The sequence below is a fragment of the Mus caroli genome, chromosome 8 (assembly GCF_900094665.2).
Source record: "Mus caroli chromosome 8, CAROLI_EIJ_v1.1, whole genome shotgun sequence".
In the NCBI taxonomy this organism is placed as follows: domain Eukaryota; kingdom Metazoa; phylum Chordata; class Mammalia; order Rodentia; family Muridae; genus Mus; species Mus caroli.
The window spans coordinates 87,082,777-87,102,331 of record NC_034577.1 but is presented as its reverse complement, the minus strand read 5'-3'; the positions used below and the strand labels follow the sequence as shown (position 1 = coordinate 87,102,331).

At 44.9% G+C, this 19,555-nt stretch overlaps 1 long non-coding RNA gene across 1 annotated transcript in view; it reads right to left on the bottom strand.

Annotated features, from left to right (window-relative positions):
• Window positions 1–6,945: 6,945 nt before the first annotated feature.
• Window positions 6,946–19,555, bottom strand: part of LOC115031766 — an 18,335-nt gene continuing 5,725 nt past the window's right edge. The window contains exons 2-4 of the long non-coding RNA XR_003837428.1: window positions 17,719–17,982; window positions 9,436–9,532; window positions 6,946–7,655 (exon numbers count right to left, since the gene is read on the bottom strand). This is a non-coding gene — a long non-coding RNA (uncharacterized LOC115031766). The remainder of the gene's footprint in view (window positions 7,656–9,435; window positions 9,533–17,718; window positions 17,983–19,555) is intronic.

Below are 19,555 nucleotides of genomic sequence, written 5' to 3'. Positions count from 1 at the left end.
CACCACACTCTGGCTTCTCATACTTCCTCTGCCCATCTGGTATTTCCAGATGAGACCTCTGGATAAGATAACAAGTTTTTAATCAAATGAAACAAACAAAAATCAACTAAAGAGTGTATATAAAAAAACAAACAAACTTGAAAATAACCCTGTATCCTACACTACCAGCAAACCAAAGACAGTATCACAAAGTTGATATTTAGAATCTGGGACTGAAAACATGGCTCAGGGGTTAGGGGCACTTGTGGCTCTGGCAGAGGACCCAGGATTGATTCCCAGGACCCACGTGGTGGTTCACAACCATCTGCAACTCCAGTTCTATGAGATCTAATGCCCTAGTCTGACTGTGGGCACCAAGCACACCTGAGGTACACATACCTACAAGCAGGCAAAACACTCATTGGGATGATAACACAAACAAATCCAATAACAAAATCTTTTTAAAGAATTTTAAAATCTGAGGTTTAAAAAATTAAAATATGGTATAATTTCATAATACACAGATTAAGTGCTTTGAAAAAAATTATTCCCTTCTACCCACTTGTGGTGTCACCAACGATCTGAAAACAAAAATGTTCAAATTTGCTAGCACTAGCAATTGGAAAAACAATGAAAATAGGACTTCACACCTCCCCAAAACTACTGGCCCAAGCTTGCCACACAGCAAGGCCTGCAACAGACTGGGAAACAGAAGCCAGGCCTGGCAGGCTTCTGTGATACCAAAATCCCTGTGCTGAAGGCCAGAGCTGAGCCTTCTGTTTTCTTCTGAGTTACACAGTGTGGAGGAAACTATATTAAAATGCAGAGCCTTTAGCAGTGAGTGTGTCTAAGAAATAATGCACAAAAATGTGAGAGAAAAAACAGATCTCACTTGTACGGAATATGCAGGGCTTTTTAATCCAGTTGCCTGTGAACAGAAAACCTTTGGGTTTTGTAGGGGTTTGATCTCCTTGGTATTGATGGGTAAGGCAAGATTTAAGCAAACTGAATGCTACAGAGGAGTCTCAATGTATGTGTGTGTGTGTGTGTGTGTGTGTGTGTGTGTGTGTGTGTGTGTGTGTGTGTGTCTGTAGATTTATCTTTGCTATCCCATTTGGGTCAGTGATGCTATCATTCTGTCAATGAGAGCCGGATGGGCCATTGGGGACCTCTGAGACCCACCTCTCTCTAGCCCACTCTATCCTCAGAGGATCTGCTGTAAGGGTCACCTTTCCTGGAACAGCATAATCATGTTTGGTGCAGGTGGGGCTCACCTGCTGGATAGCTTTGTCCTCTTTCATGGACGCCTTAACTTCTTTCTGGTTTGGCAGCTGGATCCATGGGTAGGGTGGCCAACTGTCCCAATTTCCCTAGGACTTTTGTAAGTTTCCTGGGGCACAGAATTTTAGTGTTAAAAAAAAATGACCCAGTTCCATCCATAATAGCCAAAATGTAGAAATCAGCCCAAGTGTCCACAGACAGACAAACGGGTAAACAGAGCAGGGAATGTTACTGCACTTTCCAGAAGAACGAATGCTACATGGCTGACCTTGGGGGCCCTGCGCTGGGTTTTCACCCAGCTGAAAGAAAGAAATACCTGTAATCTAGCACTCACTTTGGGAGGTTGAGGCAGAAACATCTGCTCAAGTTTGAGGCCAACCTGGGCTACATAGTAAACTCATGGACAGAATGAGACCATGTCTCAAACAAGTAAGTTTAAGGTCCCCACTTGTACAAGGAATTTAGAGCAGTCAGGTTCATGGAGACAGAAAAAAGAGCGAGGGTTTCAAGGATGGGGATAGAAGCAGGGAGGGCTGCTGTTGGGTGGGTGTGGACGAAACAGAATTGGAGGTGGAGGAATGGCAAAGTCACAGAACTGTTTGCATAGATATAACGAGAATGTTTGTTAAGTATAGTTTTAAAGATTTAAAAATCCCAGGGCTGGTGTTTATAGCCCAGTGGTAGAACACTTGCTATGCAGACACAAGTCCTTGGGTTCAAACTTCAGCACCATAAAAGTCAGTGTTAAGGAGGCTGGAGAGATGGCTAGGCAGTTAAGGGCACTGACTGCTCTTCCAGAAGTCCTGAGTTCAATTCCCAGCAACCACATGGTGGCTCACAACCATCTGTAATGGGATCCAATGTGTCTGAGACAGTGACAGTGTACTCACATACATAAATCTTTTTTTAAAAATCAACTTAAAAAATTTTAAAATCTAAAACAAACCCAAACCCTAATTAAAAACAAGCAAACCCAGCGGGGCCTAATGGGACAATTGGTCACTCATGCCTTGCACCCGTGTGTCTTTTTCTCCCTGCCCTTCCATCACATAAATGTACTTAGAGGGGGCTCAGATCCTGCCTCTTATAGTGCGGTCCCATGCATTTGAGTTCCAGTTTGTTGCTCTTGTTGTTCTAAAGCAAGGGACCCCCATCTCTACTCCAGCTCTGGATACAGAGATTGGATGGTCCATCCTTATTCCAAGCAGAAGATGGCCTCTAAGAGTGGTTTGTGACAATACGCTGGACCAGTCAAGTTTCTCTTGGATATCTGCACGAATTGATACCAAGTACAGATGCAGCTGAAACTGGACACAGGCGTGGAGAAACAAAAACAGATCTGGGCTGAGGCGGGCTGAGGTGGTATACTGTCCCAGGCCCTGATGATTCAGAAATTTCTGGATTGTGTAGAGATTGTGTTCTTGGGATATTCTTCTCTTATTGGAGCTACTTTGCAGATCTTCCCCTGCCCCAACTTCACAAAGCCACTTGAACGTTTGAAAAACCTTTTTGTAGCCAAAATTTCTTGATAAAATTAGATTCTATGTATAGTATAAAGAGCAAACCTAAAACCAGGCATGGCAACACACACTTGGAACTCCTAGCACTTGGGAGGTCTGGCCAGGAGAATAAAGAGTTTGAGACTAGGGTTAGCTATATTGTGAGTTCAAGGCCACCCTGGGCTACAAGAGCCTGTCTTAAAACAAAAACAAAAACAGAAAGAAATGAGACTTGCCAATTAACTAAACAAAACTTGGGAAATCACCCACCCTACCAGCTGGTTCTCAACTGGGGGTGACTTTGTTCCCCAGGGAGGGGCTTGTGAAATCTGCACAAGTGTTCTTTGATTGCCAAACAGGAGGGAGTAGGTAGCAGTTGCAGACACTAGTGGGCAGAGGTGAAAGATGATGCTGAAGACGGTATCAGCCATAAGGAGGAATAATCACCCACCTTAGAATGTCAGTTGTGTTTGCAAGGTTTACAAGCCTTTCAGCTCTGAGGAATTGGAGGCTTTTAAAACTATGCAAAAGAATTTAGGCAAACATTTAATTTCCTAAATCCCAAAACATTTAAGAGTATTTCTGACCTCTTGTACAGGGAGCATCTGTTAACGGTTGGTTTTTAGTTTAGGGCTGGATCACTTGCACCCCCTTCTTCTGTTTGTTTTGCCTTGGTTTGTATCTTGCTGTGTAGCCCAGGCCTCCAATGCTCTGAGCCAAGCACAATATTCACAGCCTTACTGGGCCTGCATTAGTCAGCTCTGTGCTCAATGCTGTTTCCTGTTTATGAATAAGTGACCCACCAGAGAGTCCCCAGCTCCTAAGAGGTTGGGAGAGGATATAAAATTCAAGCTATTTCTGTCTCATTTCTCTGTCCCCTCACCTCATGTTGGGGATCAAGCCCAGGAACTTAGGCACACTGGGCAAGTGCTCTACCTCTGAGGCACACCCCCATTGGCTCTCTCTTTTTTAAAAAGTTAATGTGTGTGTGTGTGTGTGTGGTGTGATGTGTCGAACATGACACCGAGTATGTGTAGAGGTCAGAGGACAACATTTGAGATTCTGCTTTCTCTTTCCACCATGTAAATTCTGTGGATCAAATTTGGGTCGTCAAGCTTGCATGAAAAGTACTTTCTAATGCACTGAGCCATCTTGAAAGTCCCTTTGTCTCTGTTCTTACCGCTATGCACTGCCATCTTTAAAAAATCAGTTTCATAAGCTATAGAATTTGTGTAGTTGAACCGATACTGTCTCCTCCCCTACCCTGGTTTCAACACAAAGGAAGGAATATATACACGTCTACCGGTTCACATTCACAGTCTCAAGGCATTTTAATGATGTGAGTTCACCAAGTTCCACAAAGAGAAATGTCACTTCCATACTTCAGGCTGTTCCATCTGCTGTGCGTGACCCTGTGCAATCTCTTAAGTCACTGTTAGACCATGCAAAGGTGCTTCTTGGTGATCATCCGCGGCTCCACGTGGCTCTTTGTCAGCACTTCTGAGTCATGGCCCAGTACGTAAGAGCCAGTGGCATATGGTCCATGTCATTTGGTCTGACTCACTTGGGGGAAGCTCCATTGACCTGACATTGACCTGTTAGAAGACTCAAGAGGACACTCTGAACTTTATGTTTCCATCTCTCTATATCAACGAGTTCGGAACTATCCCTGGGACTCCATGCAACCTTCACCATTGCTTACCTTTGTCTTTCCCCTTGACTGAGATGCTCAGAGGCAGAGCCCACCCTGGCCGTGCTAGCCTCCTGCTTCACCCGGACATGTCTGAATGCTGCAACACACCCTCTGGCCTCCCATATTGCTATGTTACCCAGGATCCATCTCTCCAGCCTTCCCAGATATGACTGGGGCTGCCTTCTCTGCAGTCTTTGATGCTATTTGCCAATCTGTTTTTCTTGATATTCCCTTTTCCTGAGGAACGGGATTACATGCTCTCTCTCTCTCTCTCTCTCTCTCTCTCTCTCTCTCTCTCTCTCTCTCTCTGTGTGTCTCTCATGCTTTCCAGTCTCATTGAGCCAGTTTTTTGTTCCTTCTCTTCCCGTGGAGATAAAGGTTGTTTTTTGCTTCCCTCCTCTTTCTAGTTCATGCTCCATCCCTGGTGGCCCTGTCTATCACCAGGGTCTCCCACCATTCTGTGACCTGCAGCTCTATACCTGTTGAGTTTATACCCAAATACCAACAGCCCAGGAGAAGTGATGATGGTATATGCTCTGAAGAGTTAGCTATGGGATCAGGAGAAGACACAGCAGTAAAACCAGCCAATCCTGGGTCAGATCACTGGACTGGGTACTTCCAACTGATATTTGAGGTAGAGAGGACAAAACTATGGGAACAGAGGAAAAAAAAAGAGAAATCAGTAGTTTCCATGGGTGGGAGGAGTGTGAGTGAGACTGGGCACAGCAGAGTTCAGGGCAGTGGAACCACGTTGGATGATGCTGTTAGAAGCCATGGGTTGCATAGAATCCAAGTGGATCTTACTGACAACAGTGGACTCTAGGCAACAACGATGTGTTAATGTAGTATCATCATGGCCTGGAAGAAACAGGTTACTGTGCCTGAGATTTCAATAAGCACTGTTTGTATGTAAGGATGAGGGTGTATGGGAAAGAGCTGTGCTTTCTGTTTCAGGTTTGCCATGAAAAAAAAAACAACCTGTTATAATGAGATAAGAAATTATTGGGGGGGGGGGTTCTGGGGAGATGGTTCAATGGTTAAGAGCACTGTCTGCTCTTTCAGAGGTCCTGAGTTCAATTTCCAGCAACCATGTGGTGGCTCACAACCATCTGTAATGGGATCTGATGCCCTCTTTCTGCTGTGCAGGCATCCATGCAGATAGAGCACTCATATAAATAAACCTTTAAAAAATAAATTTAAGAAATTATTTTTCATTAGAACAACTCAGCAAAATAATATTATGGTTGATTATTGGATATTGTTTCACAAGTATGTTGAACAGGCTAACTCAATAAATAAACAGCAACTTCATAGATGAGAAAAAAAAAAGAAATCTTTCAACTTTGGCTTTTTAATCCACCCTATACAAACCAGCTATTTATAGTAAAGCCAAGTAAAGACAGACACACAGACACACCACAACTGCTTGAGTATATGAAGTCTCTAGGTGCTGGAGAGGTGACTCAGTGGTTAAGAGAATACGCTGTTCCTGCCGGGGACCTGAGTTGAGTTCCCTGGCACCCATATCAGGAGGCTCACAACCTGTAACTCCAGTTCCAGGAAATCCTACACCTTTGACCTAGGCAGGCACCTGTATTCGTGGGCACATACTTACATGTATGTGTGCATGGATGTACACACATACTTAAAAATAAATCTTTTGCTGGGTAGTGGTGGTACATGCCTTTAATCCCAGCACTTGGGAGGTAGAGGCAGGCGGATTTTTGAGTTCAAGGCCAGCCTGGTCTCACGGTTCCATGACAGCCAGAGCTACACAGAGAAACCCTGTCTTGAAAAGTCAAAGATAAATAAATACATAAATAAATAAATCTTTTTTTTTTTTTTTTTTTTTTTTTTTTGGTTTTTGAGACAGGGTTTCTCTGTGTAACCCTGGCTGTCCTGGAACTCACGTTGTAGTGCTGGGATTAAAGGCGTGCACCACCACGCCCAGCTAAATAAATCTTTTGTTAAATTTATTAAAAATAAATCTTTTGAAATAGTTACAGTAAAACTGTTCTTGTTGATTTTCCTTTAAAACTCAACAAGATTTTTTTTTCTCCTATGAAATTATAATGAGCATGGTCATATAACCATGTAAACTCAAAATTAGGACAGAGAATGCTCTGAGGGGTAGCTTGGTCACTGTTATCATAAATGGCCTAACTCCAACAATATTACAAAAATATAAAATATGAATCAAAACTACAACTTCCCCTGTATAGTGCTTTAGAGAAGAAATGTAGGACCTTCTGGGTTTGGGCTCTTTTCCCCTCTCCTGATGCAAATCCACATTGTGGTTTTGGTGCAGTAGTGGTGGTGGTGGTGGTGGTGTGTGTGTGTGTGTATGAGTGTATGCATATGTGTGTCCATGTGTGTGTGTATATATGTGTGTGTGTGTGTGTGTATATATATGTGTGTGTATGTTGTGTTAGAAGTGTAGCTTGCGTCTGAACAGACCACACCAGGCCAAAGCAGTTCCACATGGCACAGGTTTATTGTGGAGGAAGAGAGCAAAGGTGGCATTGAAGAAGGGGGGAGGGGTCAGAGGGGTCTTCCTTTTATTTGGATGACGTAGTTGCTTGCAGGTAAAGGTGGGAGGTGAGCCAAGAGGATTCGGGGAATGTATGGCGGTCGCCATGGCCAGAGATGTGCAGGTCACTGTCGCCTAGGTGTGATGTCACTGGGTTCAGAGACGATCCTGATATCAGCAGTATGTGTGTGCTCTTCCCATGAGACTGCCCATTGTAGGCAACCTCGCTACCCACAGGTGAATGCACAGGGATGCTGAGCTGGGAAGTGGAGGGTGAAGAGGCCATGAAAGCCTTTTAGGATTAACCTTTTCTTCTTTGCTGTCCAATCATCCTCATCCATCTCTGGCTCCACAGTATCAGCATGATCATCCTCGTCATCTTCAGCAGCCCACTGGCCTGTGGCTGCCTCAGCCTCAGCCTCAGCTTCCTCTCTGTCCTCTTCCTCACCTGCCTCACCCCAGCCTCCTGATCCCCATTTCCTGCATTCCGGATGTCAAGGGCATCTCTTCATTCTCCGCCTCCTGCACAACATCTTCTCCTTCAAGTCCTTGGTGGCGATCTCGGAGTTGGTGTCTGTGCCTTCATCTGGCATGGCAGTGGGTGAAGAGGAGCTCAGGGGCTCTGGTAAGAAAGCCACCAGAGTTGGGGGCAGGGCCATGAAGACAGCCAGAGCTACCGGGAAGCCAGACCAGGAACAGTGTAAAGATGGTGGGGAGGGGCTTAATCTGTAAAATGCCTTTTAGGTCACTGTCCAGTTTCACCCCCCCCACCACCACACACTGACAGGGGTTCTGCTCCCATTCTGCCTTCTCTGTGGTGATTCCTTTGATCTTTCCCAGTAAGCTGTGTACTTTTAAATCCCACCACCCAAAGTGCTGAAATCTGGACTCTCCTTGTCCTCCTTACACTACAATGTTACAATGTTACTGTTTTACAACCATCTGGTGTTCACAGGAGAGACAAAGCCCTCTCAAATCTCGCTCTGCCCCATCTCATACTTTCTTTAAATAAAATAAAACGTATTTTTATGTGAATGAGTATTTGGTGGCATGTGTGGCTGTGCACCACACGCGAGCCGTCTAATGCTTTCTTTAGTCTTTGGCCATTCTGCCAGCCCTTCAGATCGATGCTTTCCAACCCCCCTGTCGCTGTATAGAACTCAGTATGTTTCCCCAGCTCACAGTGTGCTCGGGGAGGCAAGGACTTCTGTGTGCCTGGAGTAGCCAGCACACTGGCTACAGCATAGCACAGGGATGTCTTAGGGATGAGAACTTTTTTCCTGGGTTCAAGCAACCTTAACCACCTCCACATCTGCCAATCCCTCCAGAAAGCAGCCTGGCCCCTAGTCATGCATCCGCAACAGCTGTAGGTGGCTCCTTTCTGCACCTGTGAGCTCTCACCCGAGGTCTGCTGGTGCCTAAATTATGAGGAAGAGCTGAATAGAGATCAGCCCTCCCACGGAGGATCAGAAGGCTGAGAAGGAACCGCTGAGAACGCCCCCTTCAGCAGGCTCGATTAGGAAGCCCCCTGGGAATGTAGCCAGAAAGTTCCAGGGCCGCTCAATAGCGAAAGCAAAGCTGAAAGCTGTATGCCAAGAGGCCATCAGACACTGACTGCTGCAAATAAGCAGTAGGGAGAAGCAGAAAAAGACAAGTGATGGAAAACAGGCTGGTAGGGGACATAGGGTGGGAGGTGCCCCCACAAAGACAGAGACAGAGAAGAGCCTGTAACGCTGAGGAAGAAAATCTACCACAGCAGACGTCAGAATCTCTCATGTCTTAGACCAGTTGGTTTCATACTTCATCATGCTCAACCCTGGTTGTTTCTGTGACATCTGGCAGCTGTCGAGGACTGGCTGAGTCTGACTGTCCCGCTGGAGATGCCTTTATGAGAACTCTTATTTTAAAAAAAGCAGGGTGTGGGACGTAGTCTGGGCATGGAGCTAGCTCAGTCAGTGGAGTATTTGCCTCTCAAGAGGACCGGAGTTTAATCCCCAGCACCTATGTACGAAGCCTAGTGTCGGTGGCCTGGGCTTGTAACCCCAGCGCTGGGGAGGCACAGACACAGTGATTCTCCCTGGACAGACAGCCTAGCCGAATTGGCAAGTTCCTGGCTAAGTGGGAGACCCTGTACTAAAAAAAACCAAGGTGCTTGGCTCCTGAAGAAGGTACCTGGGGTGACCTGTGGCTACCATGTGCGCATGCGCACACGGACATGCACATGCACACGGACACATGCACACGCACTCCGAAGACCAGTGTTGTGTTGGTGCACTCCTACAAACCTAGTATTCAAGAGGCTGAGCAGGAGAGTCATGAGTTTGAGGCTAGCCTAGGCCACATAGTGAGACTCTGTCTCAAAAAATGAGAGAGGGAAGGAGGGAGATGAGAAAGAGAGAGAGAGAGAGAGAGAGAGAGAGAGAGAGAGAGAGAGAGAGAGAGAGAGAATTTACCTGTGACTTTGTTCCTCTACCAGCTACAGATGCTAAACTCGCCACCTTCGTTCATTTTCCTGAGGCAATGGAGACTCCAGAGGTGGGCTGGCTGACCCTGTAAAATGGCAGAGCTGTGCTGTGAACTCCGTCTGGCCCCTTAGTAGCCAAGTCCATGGCCGTGTGATTTTTGCCCGTGGCATTCTAATGTCTAAGGCCGTTGTCACAGGGTGCTGAGCAAAGCCTGAGTGTGTCTGCCCCAGTCCTTTCCCCGTTCATGAAGTGCAGGCTGTTACTCAGAATTGGTTTGACTTTTGTAAATCACAGGTTTGCCTTTGCAGAAGCCTGAGCTACTCAGCAAGCTTCGTGATGACTGTGCATACGGCTTGTTAAGCCCTGGGCAGACAAGGCCAACTCCAACTTGGTGACGGTGATAAGAAGAGACGATAAAGACAAAGTGCTGCGTCATCATTTATGGTGATGTGTTGTTGGGCTCCTGCCACGGTTTTGTTTGCCTGATCTCCCTGCCTGTCCCTCGCCTCCATTTTTCTGGATTATGCTTCTCTGTCCACACCTGTCAGGTGATTTAAAGGAGAACTGGCATTGCAGGCTCCATATCCCAGGCTAGAGTTAATCAGGTCAGATGTGTGATTTTGCCCTTCCCTGCTTTCCTACAGCCTTTGGAGACCATGGCAGCCCCATCCTGTTCTCTTCTGAATACTATAGGTAGAGATGAGTTCTAAAGCCAGGCCAATCAGAGCCCTTCTCTGGGGTTATCAGCCTGGATGGTTAAATATCTGGAACTATTTGCCACATCCCCACTACCGAAGGAATGAACATAATATGTTTTTAGGTAGTGTGCAAAAATATATGTGCCACAAAACTTAGCATCTTAGTCATTCTAACTGTATAGCTCAGTTGTGTTTGGCACATTATACAGTTGTGAGAACAATCCACCCACTTTCCATATTACAAAAACAGGCACCCTACCCACTAATTAACAACTCTTCATTTTCTTGGATTCCTGGCAGTACCATCCTGCTCTCTGTCCACAGCAGTCTGACTTTTTAAGTGGAGTCCTGTAAGATTATTTGACAGTTGTCATTTGCACTGTCATATGGTTTAAAGAAAGCCTTTACCCAGCCGACATTGCTTAGAGTCTGTCTGCAGAGCTCTGGATCTGTTGTAGTAGCATTAGGCCACTGAAGAGTGATTAGCTTCCAGCTCGCTCTTTGAAATTCCCCAAGTAAGTCATAGTGGATGCTTATTCCATTGATCTTTGTAACATCTGTCCTGGATGGTGTCCCAAATTCTGCTTCATGGAACCAGCTGCTTTGAGTGGTGCCAGCCCTGCTTTGGTGGCTGAACAGGCACTTACCACTGTCTCTCCACCAGATCATGTGGGAACAGAGATCATGTGAAAATATGTGGAGACACGTCTGGCTGTCACAGCTGGGAGGCAGGAGGCAGGGGTGTTGAAAAACTTTCTACTATAGAGAACATGACCAAGAATCATCTGGGCCCAGGTCTGCGCAGCACCAGAGTTAGGCGTAACCTTTCCCTGCTCCTCATCGACCGCAGCTTTCCAATCAAGGAATGAACTATTAGTAACACATTGGAACTGGCAATCATTTTGTCTTCCTGAAGAGAGATTGATGGTTCTAACTGCTTTCATTCACCACCCCCAAAATCAGTTCCTAACCATCCCTTCCTGCGTGGTAATTTCAAGACCCACCCCTCCATGGTGCTTCTGGAACCTTCTCCCTCTTTGTCATTGAACGGTCCAAAGCACAGATCACAGTCTTGGAGCTTCCGGCCATGACTCCTTTCAGTGAGCAGAGAGCCCTTTCAGCTTCCTGACTCCTGTGTAGTTTAGAAAGTGAATGAAACCCACAAATTTATCTATTTCTCTTGCAGCAACTATCTCCATACCAGGATTACCATGTAGCAGTTAATGAGAAGTCTCTAGTGCCAGGATAGTTCTGTCTGCTTGGAAGCTAATACTCTAGGCACAAACATTCCGAATTCCTAGCTCCTGAATGATTTGGGGGGTTGGGGAATTTCTGAGACAGGGGTCCCACTTTGAAGCCCAGGTTGGCCTGGAGCTGGCTACATGGCTGAACTTGAACTGGCATCCTTCCTGTCTCCATTTTTAAGTATTGATGTCGAGAGATGTCAGCTCAGGAACTTTGGAAAATTCCACCAGACCCTCCTGGAAGAGAAAGATCATAGAGCACACAGGTACTCCCACCTCCGGAAGGGAGAGGCTGATCCCATTCTTCAGACCACAGGAGGTACTGACGGTAGGCCACCTGCAGATGCGGGAACTCCTTGCTACTTTATTCCCTAAGGACCCATCAGTTTAAAAGTCACGCTGTTCTGATAATCACATTGTGCCTAGTGGCTGTTGTTCTATTCTACCCCTGAAAGCTGTATAAAAACTGTCCAAGGGCTGGTGAGATGGCTCAGTGGGTAAGAGCACCCGACTGCTCTTCCGAAGGTCCAGAGTTCAAATCCCAGCAACCACATGGTGGCTCACAACCATCCGTAACGAGATCTGGCGTCCTCTTCTGGAGTGTCTGAAGACAGCTACAGTGTACTTACATATAATAAATAAATAAATCTTTAAAAAAACAAAAACAAAAACTGTCCAAACAGGCTGCCCAAGGTCGCCGCCTCTCCTTCAGGTTGGGATGGACCCTCCACCCCCACTCCCTGCGCTGAAACAATAAATTCCTCTTGCTTTTGCATTGATCCCAGGCTCAATGTTGCTCACATGGAGGGGCTCCAGTAACCTGAGGCTCATCAGAGTCTTACAGAACCACCCTCAAACGACTTGTACATTTTTAACCTCACAATTTTTTGAGTGTTATATATTAACTGGGAACCATATTTGGAATTTGAAATTTCTCCTGGGCCAGTGGCCTTCTCTTGCAGTGCTAGGGCTTAACAGGGAGGGGCAGCTCCCAGTTGACTGATAGGCTGCTATGCCACATTACTAAGCTGTGGCATCCAGTAGAGTAGGCACATTAAAATCGTGTTCAACTCACAATAGATTTGCAGGACACACACCCATTGGAAGATGAGAGGCATTTGTAGCAGCATTACCCTGGCTGTCGGGATGAGGGGATGAAGCAGGACTTTGAGACATCACTTTAAAATCTCTAACTTGGAAGGAATCAAGAACAACTCTAAACCTATGAGCTAGTCAGTGACCAGATGAATCCCTGAATTTGTCTTAGATGCCTTGTGATGTAGTTGATGTCCCAATGGGATGCTAAGTAGATACAGTATACTAAGATACTACGCACCAAGATACTGTGTACCAAGATACTGATGGACTCCTTCAGTCACCCTCTATTCATCCCAAAGACAAATGTACCCTGGTTACAGAAAATTATGTAAGGTTCCTTCGAAATGTTTCTTCCGGGGCTGGAGAGATGGCTCAGTGGTTAAGAGCACTGAGTGTCCTTCCAGAGGTCCTGAGTTCAAATCCCAGCAACCACCTGGTGGCTCACAACCATCCATAATGAGATCGGATGCTGTCTTAGTCAGGGTTTCTATTCCTGCACAAACATCATGACCAAGAAGCAAGTTGGGGAGGAAAGGGTTTATTCAGCTTACACTTTCATACTGCTGTTCATCACCAAAGGAAGTCAGGACTGGAACTCAAGCAAGTCAGAAAGCAGGAGCTGATGCAGAGGCCATGGAGGGATGTTCTTTACTGGCTTGCCTCCCCTGGCTTGCTCAGCCTGCTCTCTTATAGAACCCAAGACTGCCAGCCCAGAGATGGTCCCACCCACAAGGGGCCTTTCCCCCTTGATCACTAATTGAGAAAATGCCTTACAGTTAAATCTCATGGAGGCATCTCCTCAACTGAGGCTCCTTTCTCTGTGATAACTCCAGCTGTGTCAAGTTGACACAAAACTAGCCAGTACAGATGCCCTCTTCTGGAGTGTCTGAAGACAGCTACAGTGTACTTACATAGAATAAATAAATAAATACATTACACACATACACACACATTTCTTGTTTTCTCTTTTCTGCTCTCTTCCTGTATTTGGTTAAATTTCTGAATTAGACAGTTAAAAAAAAAAAAGCCACCCAGCTGCTTGAAAGCTCATGGTCCTTGTGGTACAATCGAGGTGTGATGGTTGGCTGCCATAGTTGGGATGGTGACCAGAAACAGCTATGGAAACAAAGTCCACAAGAAAGCACAGAAAACACCAACAGCTCTAGAGACACAATCCTCTTGGTCTTGATTTTCAGTGAGCTGTCACTCAAGGGCAGTATCTTCAGAGAGGTCTAGCCCTGCCAGCACTCAGCAGGCAGCGACAAGTGAGGTACAGCAGACAGACACACCCGTGGGGAGCTTGCTGCATACTCTGAGGGTTAACACCCAGCTCTGGAAGGTGCTGGGTGAACCGAGCCTTTGTGACTTGTTTGGGGGTGCTCTGAAAATTCGCCTCTGTTCCTAATTTTAGAGCCAGCAGCTGTCACGGCTTTGTTCTAACAAGTCAGTAATTTTCCACTCGCCTGGCTTTTTCCCGTTCCCTTTCTATACCCAGTTGCTCGCTTTGCAGAAACTTCTAACTTGCTTTTATTCCTTTAACCCTGAATATGTGTCATCTCTGCAGTCATTTGTCATTCGGCCTGCTGCTTCTCTGACTTAGCAATCACTTAAAGAAACTGAAGCGACACATTTTCTATTATCTGTGTACACGCTGTCTATAAAAACCTGCAGGGTTACCGAATAAGCATACCGCATGCTATGGTTTTCATCTGTGTAGCATGGCGATTGCTTCTTGTTTGCTTGTTATCTGTCCTTTGGTTCATCAGTGTCCCATGAATGCCACTAGAATTTCTTAGGCGCTTTACAAGTGACTTCATGACTTTTTCTGTTTTAGTTTTGTAGTAGTTGGAGATTTGCTTCAAATCATCCAGATGAGAATGGGAGAGTAAACTAATGATGCAAGCCTGGTTATAGGGTAGCAAAGGTTGAAGTGGCCACTGGAGACAGTGGGGTCCCTTGTGATACTCCCACCTTTGTGTGTACTTAACATTTTAAAATAATAAAGCGTTTTATAATTTTGCATGATGGTTAAAAAAAAAAAACTTCTAATGATGATGCAGAGTGTTAAAATACTGCCACCTACAGGTAAGAAATATATTACGTGTATCTTTCCTTGATAAATTGCAACACAGTAGAAGCCGGAAAGAAATTGAACCCTGTAGGCTGATGTCAAGGTTGAAAGAAAGAAAGAAAGAAAGAAAGAAAGAAAGAAAGAAAGAAAGAAAGAAAGAAAGAAAGAAAGAAAGAAAGAAAGAAAGAAAGAAAGAAAGAAAGNAAGAAAGAAAGAAAGAAAGAAAGAAAGAAAGAAAGAAAGAAAGAAAGAAAGAAAGAAAGAAAGAAAGAAAGAGAAAGAGAAAAAAAGAAAGAAAGAAAGAAAGAAGGAAGGAAGGAAGGAAGGAAGGAAAGAAAGAAAGAAAGAAAGAAAGAAAGAAAGAAAGAAAGAAAGAAAGAAAGAAAGAAAGAAAGAAAGAAAGAAAGAAAATGGCTCAGTTCTATGGAGGACAGTGTGGTTGGCATTCACAAAAATATAAATAGTAGACACAGGCATGATGGAGGCTGAAGCAGGAAGAACTCAAGACCGACATGGCTATGTAACAAAACCCTGTCTTAAACAACTAAAATAAAATAAAATAAAAATATCGGCTGTCAGGGACTAAGCAGATAAAGAGTAGGGGTCTCTAATGGGTGCAACTTCAGAGTTTTCTTTGTTTGTGGCATGGTCTTATGTAGCCCAGGCTGGCCTCAAACTCTGCACACAGCTAATTATACCATTCTGAACTCCTAATCTTCCTCCTCCCCCCCCCCCAAATGCTGGGGCTATAGGTGTGAGCCACTATGTCCGCTTGCCTTCAGTTTTGTAAGAGACCGGTTCTGAAAGTGAGAGGTGCAACCCATCAGGTGGCGCATGCGCAATCATTATCATGGCTTCCCTGTGGCATGCTCACACAGACCTGCGCTTTCAGTGCTTGGTCTGCAGCCTTGAGACTATCTTGACCACCAGAAGTGGGCACTGGGAATCCAACTTGGACCTTTTGCAAGACCGTAAAGCACTCTTAGCCACTGAGCCACCTCTCTCACCTCAGATTTTAATAAATATGGAGAAATTATTGTGTTGAATTCAAAGCTTATTTTTTTATTCATTATTATTTTTTGTTTTGTTTTTTGAGACAGGGTTTCTTTGTGTGGCCTGGCTGTCCCTGTGTAGACCAGGCTAGGCTCAAACTCACTGAGATCCGCCTGCCTCCTCTGCCTCCCAAGTGCTGGGATTAAAGGTATGTGCTACCACTGCCTGGCCAATTTTATTTATTTATTTTACTTTTTAAAACAGGGACTCAGTTTGCTAGCTCAAGATAGCCCTGAATTTAAAAATCTTCCTTGGGCTAGAGAGATGGCTTAGCATTTAGGAGCACTGACTGCTCTTCCAGAGGTCCTGAGTTTAATTCTAACAACCACATGGTGGCTCACAACCATCTGTAATGGAATCTGGTGCCCTCTTCTGGTATGTCTGAAGATAGCTACAGTGTACTCAAATATATAAAATAAATAATTAAAAAAAATTAATGGCCAAAGAGATCTAGGTACAAAATTAAAAAAAAAATCTTTCTGCCTCAGCCTCTTCTTGTGTACCAGGGCTATCGTGAAATGCCACCACACCTGACTTTTAATTTCCCTTTCCCCCCAAAGTATATGTATAGAGTAAAGAAAAATACGAACTCCAAGAGTTTGGGAGGTTCCCTAAAGGAGGAATACCTTAATTTACTTTAGACTCAATTATATTCCAAATGCATCAAATATTTAAATAGAATGAAACCATTAAAATGTTTGAAATATGCAGTAAAACGATGCTTCTTACTGTTTTTGTCTTGGTGGGGACCTCCACCAGCGCCTCCACCAGTGCCTCCACCAGGGCCTCCACCAGGGTGTCCACCAGGGCCTCACACTTACAGCTCATTCTCTCTAGCCATCAGCCACACCTGCAGCCACTTAAAGGAGGCTTTTCAAATATTGAAGTACAGAAGAATTTTTTTTTCTGAGCTACACAAGGAACTTTAAAGATAAAAGTTGGATAAATGTTACCCAATAATGATTAAAATATATTGCACAAGAAAACCAAAATCAGTACCTTATGATATAAATCACAAATTAGGACAAACAACACGCGATCTTTTCTTCTTGAAAAATTGAGATTAAAAACTGTGTTGTCACTGAACTGAGAATCCTCCCATCTTAGCTCTCGAAGTATCTGGGATTACAGATGTGTATGTACCACCACATCAGCTGGCGGTCCAGCTTCTTGTCACCGGCGGTGGGCGGCGTTGCTGCCATGCCACGGTCGCCGTGCGTGCGCATGCGTATGAGTGCAGGCTCAGCCATGCTACAGCATGTCCGAAGGCGTCAAAGGCCAACTCAGCTGGCCTTTGCGGTGTGGGATGCAGTGGCCAAAACTCCACATTAAAACCCAGACCAGCTGCTCTTGGCCCCGGCTGTGCCACCACAGGTGAGGCAGGAGTCAGTCCCTCTGCTTCTGGAAAAGCACAGTTAACTCATCTCAGCTCTATCTATATTTCAGGCTCCCAAATGCTCCCTGGTATTCGCTTTACTAGGTAGCACAGGGCTAGAATGGAGTCACTATGAGAAAGATAAGAAAACAAGAGAAAGCACCCCCAAGAAGCCACGGGATTGTCCACATGCCTGTCAGGTGGAGATTAAAGTCTTCATGTGTGTGTGTGTGTGTGTGTGTGTGTGTGTGTGTGTGTGTGAAATCTAAGTAGTCAAATGTGTGTTGTTCTCAGGAGACAGACTCATCCCCTCCAGATGTTTTCTCTTGTCTCCTCCTGCCCCACGAGTCATGGCTTTCCAATGTACGCAGTGACAACTGTTTTTCACCGTGGGGAAGGAAAAAATATAAACTCTCACCTGTGGAAAGGGCTGTGTGCTGGCTGGTCTTCTGTCTGAAAGCTTGCCATTACAGTTGTCTATTATGAAACTTGAACGTCTTTGAACTTCATTGAGAATATGAGCTTACAAATGTTAACTTAGGAGAACATACTTCAGTGAAACAAAGCTTAATTAAATGCCACATCTACCAAGGGCTTTCTCTTCACCGACTTAATTTGTTTCTATAGATATTTGGCATCTAATGTCTTGCTGCCTTTCTGGGACACCAGGGTGTCTAATTTTAGAGGGGTTGTGCGCGTAACAACAGAGAATTCCACAAAATGAAATCTTACCTTTGAGCCCAATACAAAAGCAGATGCTGGGCCTGGAAAAGGGTCCCACACAGGCGACGGGGCTTGCTCAGTCTGCAAGAGGCTGTGAGGGAAGCCACATGCAGCAGGAAGGCCCCAGCTAGGAGAAATCATGTTCTAGGCTCCACCGTCCAGGGATGGTCACAGCCACACAGATGATTTCTCCGTAGGTCAGTCTGATCTGATAATTATTTTCACAGGGGAGGCTGCCACAGCCTTACTAGAGAGGAGGCAAATGGAAACCATCTGACACCAGGGAAGAGAAGAAAAAACATTGAGAAATCAGCCAGTGAACAAAAGCTCTCCTTCTGTTAAAAATGGGGACCAGATAGATGCTTTGAGCATCTCTCTCTCTCTCTCTCTCTCTCTCTCTCATCTATCTAATCTAATCTATCTAATCTATCTATCTATCTATCTATCTATCTATCTATCTATCTATCTATCTAAATAGCAGCTTCTTTGCTATGTATGAAGGTAGAAGCCAGGCTGCCCCTTGGAGAAGACTTGGAATGTTGTGGGCAACATCGCCTCCTACGGTCCAAAATGATCATTGCAGCAAGCTCCCGCGCAGTCGTTAAAGCAGAGACCCCCAGTGAACTGAATGAATGGCTAAGCTGCAGAACCGAGGACTCCGTGAAAGAGCAGGTGACAGCAGGTGACAACGTGCTTCTCCCATCTTCATTGTTTGTCCAGAGCTTTTGTAACAACTTGAGTAGGATTTGCAGAGCGAACAGGACTCTTCGCTTACAACGTTATTTACTCTTTACCGCTGACAGATGGACAGCTTCGTAATCATCAAGCTTTGCACTGGAACACCGGAGACACGGACTGAACAGAAGCCAGATGCCCAGACTCACACCCAACATCTGACTCCCCTGATGACTTTAATATGCAGCTGAGATCACAAATCACAGCCAAAATCTTGGGGCTCTATAATGGGTTGTTTGTTTGTTTGTTTTGGGACATAGTCTCACTACATTCTCTGGCTGTCCTGGGAATCTCTATGTAGATGAGGCTGGCTTCGAACTCACTAAAATAACCTCCTCAGTGTTGGGATTAAAGGCCTGTGCCACCACGCTCAGGTGAGTACAATTTTCTTGACTCTTTGGGGGTTTTGGTTTTTTGGGTTTTTGTTTTTGTTTTTGTTTTAAGTGACCAAGTACTCCAAAGCAGACCACATCCCTCGCTTGGGAATACCACGATGTTTAGAACAACCAGTCAACTCTAGAATCAGATGAATTTCTTGGGTGCTACTGTCTTTAGCTCCTGTCAGGAGCAGGAGAAGCTATGCTCTAACCCCCCCAAGGGAGTAAGACTGCAGGAGAGATTCAGCTGTCTCCGCAGCAGTTCCTTCTGAGACAGGCTATGTAGCCTAGTGCTTCAAAATGAGCTATTTTAGGGGGTTGGAAAAGCTGGAGTTTCCTCTTCTTTCCTAGTCTGTAAATCAGTAAAAATGAGGAGATGGGTTAGTCTCATGACAATATTTTATACCTTACAGAGATACCCAGATATGTCTGTTAAAATTCATCCACACATTCATAGTTATAGCCAAATTGTTTCTTTTACTTTTTTTTTTTGCTTTTAAAGATGTGTTTGTTTGTTTGTTTGTGTGAGTACACTGTCACTCTCTTCAGACACACAAGAAGAGGACATGGGATCCTATTACTGATGGTTGTAAGCCACCATGTGGTTGCTGGGAATTGAACTCAGGACCTCTGGAAGAGCAAGTCAGTGCTTTTTTTTTTTTTAATTTTTAATATTTTTACTACATATTTTCCTCAGTTACATTTCCAATGCTATCCCAAAAGTCCCCCATAGC